Source organism: Mizuhopecten yessoensis, unplaced genomic scaffold (assembly GCF_002113885.1).
Source record: "Mizuhopecten yessoensis strain PY_sf001 unplaced genomic scaffold, ASM211388v2 scaffold10609, whole genome shotgun sequence".
Taxonomy (NCBI): Eukaryota; Metazoa; Mollusca; class Bivalvia; order Pectinida; family Pectinidae; genus Mizuhopecten; species Mizuhopecten yessoensis.
Window position 1 is genome coordinate 5,320 of NW_018408632.1, and position 3,872 is coordinate 9,191.

A 3,872-nucleotide genomic window follows, 5' to 3' on the forward strand; every position below is an offset into this window, starting at 1 on the left:
TTTATTTTTCTTGTTAAAATCTTTAATGGTATTGGTAACAGGATGGAACTTTTGTAAATATGTGTGGTATTTTTTAGTTATACCTAGGCTACCAAAACAACAATTTTTAGGAAATAACACTTTAAATGTTTATTAAAATTCATTTGATGTGTTTATACTGTAAATGAAAAAAAATGCAGTAACAGCACAGGACTTTGTTTCGAGTTTTCCTTTTCCAAAAAATGTGACAATTTCTGATAATGACTCATTACAGTCATCGTTGTAATTGACCCTACAATCATTGTAATAAATGCTCAGGTAATATGCTAGTCGTGCGTGTAGTGATGTCTCCTCAAGCTGGGGATTACCGTGGCTATTTTTAGACGTAAACAAATTATCACAAATGAGAGATTACCACAAACACTGAACAGGCTTCACACACCTGAAACGTAGAAACAAAAAATAACGAAAGTAAATATTGAAGAAACGCGAACTGTTCCGCAACGTCAACAAACATGTATAGGCCTACGGGATTTTGCTAGAGATTTTAAACGCTTGGTCATATCTTACATGCATGATTGTGATCATAGCCATAACGTAGAATATCGTAAAATGGTAAAAATTACTGGCACTAGTCAAAATTCCATCCAACTCACCGCTACAAGTTGAACCGGATAAGCGGCTAGAACATTTCTTCGTATTTAACGCATACGCAACAAACTCTTATCTCAATTCTAGCCTAGAGGGGGTACCCAAATTGGCGCTGGACTACGGGGAAATCGGATCTTCTGGAAAATTCCACGAAACCCCAGAAATACACCCCATTTTCAAAACCCTCTCAGGGCCGTTCTTTGAAGGATATCGAAAAACCAAATATATCGTTTTCTTCAGAATAACTTGGACTACTCATGTTTGGAGTTTCAGTTCGTCAGTTTTAAGTGTTAATTCTCCAGGGTGAATTATACAGCTACTAATGGTCAAAATGCCGATTTTGGCGTGTTTTACACCAAATATCTCCATAACTAGATTTTCACAAGATATAACAGATACACAAGGAGGTAGATCGCGCTGAGTTCTACAAACTTGGAAAGTTTCAGCAAAAGTTATGGAGCGGTTTTTTTCGTACTCAAATCGCTGTTATATGCGGCAAATTAGCTACATTTAGCCATGTTAACATTTCGTTCAGAGGAACGATAACAGAGTTATCGCCCCTCTAACACTTCATTCCATACTAGAGGGGCGACACCTGAAGGGGTGTCACAGATGGAATGAAGTGTAGAGGGCAATAACTCTGTTTAAACACGGGTAAAAAAAGCTATTAAACATGACATTGAAGAATTTTTTTGAGTGTTTTAACAAATTTGACCCCTTTGACCTTGAATAAAGGTCAAGGACGTTCCCTTTTGCAAAATTTGTATGGTATAATGCTACTGTAAAGGCAAAGAAAAAGAAAAGGACAAAATTTACCTTCAGACCAGGTGAACTAACAAGAGTAGCGTAGGGCGGAACTATATACGCCAGTCGAATGTCATATAGTGTTATATATTAACTTGCATTAAAATAAGATTTGCATCACCTTAAGAGTGGCTAGCTAGCTATATATAGCATGCTATAAATCTCTCCTTTCACTGCAAAGTCAACTTCCGATTTTCTTTAATTTTCTAAAAGTTTGAGGAAAACAAGTAATCAAAAGATTAGTCTCCAACTCATTATATTAACACAACTTGATATCATGATTATGAAGCCTACCAAGTTTCGAAGAAATCGATAGAAAAATAGATCTACGGACAAGATTCAAGTACTAGAAATAAACAAAGGGCAACAACTTCTGCAAAAATAGTCGAATCAAATTTTTGTTCAAAGAAACATAACTATATATCATGACTATAACGATTTCCAAGTTTCAAAGAAATCGGTCGAAAAATGTAGGAGGAGATCGCTGGATAAAAATCAAATACTGAAATAAACAAAGGACAATAACTTTGTAAAAATTGTCAAATCAAAATTCTTTTCAGGGAAACACAACAACATGTCATGATAGTAAAACCTAACAAGTTTCAAAGAAATCGATCAAAAATTGTAGGAGGAGATCTCCAGACAAAATATCAAATACTGAAATAAACAAAGGTCAATAACTATTTGCAAAAATATTCAAATCAAAATTCTTTTAAGGAAAACACAACTTCATATCATGATTATAAATTAATGTATACCAAGTTTCAAAGAGATCAGTCAATTAATGTAGGAGGAGACGGTCAATGCCGGTCGGACGATAATACTCCCGTCAAATTTGACCAGCGTATAAAAAAGGGATCACATATCAGTGGACAGTTTCTTATGATCATTGCTACATATCTGTATTACCAGGGTGGAAACAGATGACTGTGATGTCATATGCATGACATTTTGAAATCTTAGATGTTATGTCGCTGTTTATCTATTTGAGAATTAGTGTCTGTTGCTAAAAACAAATATAAGCTGAAGTTTGGATAGGATTTCTGTTGTTCATTATCACTGTGTAGGACTGACACCGGATATAGCTAGTACCGAAGCGGGCATGGACGCTAGGCGCAGACAAACCACAGGATGTTTTCCGATATTTCTGGTATTTTCTAGTACGTAGAGACAAGTAAAGGAGCACAACAGTTATACAATAAACAATGATGTATGTGATGCAGATGATTTGTAAACTATTTCATGCGATCTGAAGATATTGGTAAGAAATGACTACAAAACACAGGTACAAAATCATTTTAAAAAAAGAAGAGGAGAAAACTATTAAAGTATGACATAAACAATGATAAAACGGACGTTACTGGCATATGTAGATGATACCGGGATAAACATATAATGGTCATATGTATAAATGTAGTCATTACGATGTAATTGACTTAAATGGTTCTTCGTCTGTGTACGGCAAATAGTTGTTGATACATTTTCAAGCGTACAGCAGCAAGTATGTTAACAGTACGGCAAATAGCTATACAATCATAACAATGTTTAGAGTGAGCATTTGTACTAGCTATGTTTTTTGTTTCATTTTGTTCCATTGAAAAAAAAAATCTCATATTAAAAAATATCCCAAAAATTCTGACGAAACTAACGTAAGGTATGGGTAATTGTTCAGAAATTATTTGGTTATGCAATAGCGATGCTGTAGAAAAAAAAACAATCAATGCCTCATTACATTTTTAGGCAGAGGGACGGGGATCCTTAACAAAATGTATAACATTTAGGCAAGGTGTTCACTTAAATTCTGTATACTATATGAACTATTCGCCGTACACCAGTTATTTAAAACATTCCTATTGGCCGTACAATGTATTGCTATTCGCCGTACACTTCACCAATATTAGTTATATCAATATCTAAAGAAAGAAGCATAATATAGAGCGACTCCTTGCATTATCATGACTATATAACTATAAGAAATCATCTTAGCATATAATATATATAATCTACTGGCAAATATCAAGTCAAGACAATATTTGCTGTTGTGAATGAAGATTTAGCGGTACTAGGCAGACTGTTTTGTAAATAATGTGCAACTATACAGGCACGACTACTACACGTACTGCTTCTACCGTAACAGCTACTTCTACAGCCAGGACTACTTTACCTGCTGCGTCTCCCGTAACAGCTACTTCTACATCCACGACTCCTACACCTACTGCGTCGACCGTAACAGATACTTCTACAGCCATGACTCCTATACCTACTGCGTCTACTGTAACAGCTACTTCTACAGCCAGGACTACTATACCTACTGCGTCTACCGTAACAGCTACTTCTACAGCCACGACTACTACACCTACTGCGTCGACCGTAACAGCTACTTCTACAGCCATGACTACTATACCTACTGCGTCTACCGTAACAGCTACTTCTACAGC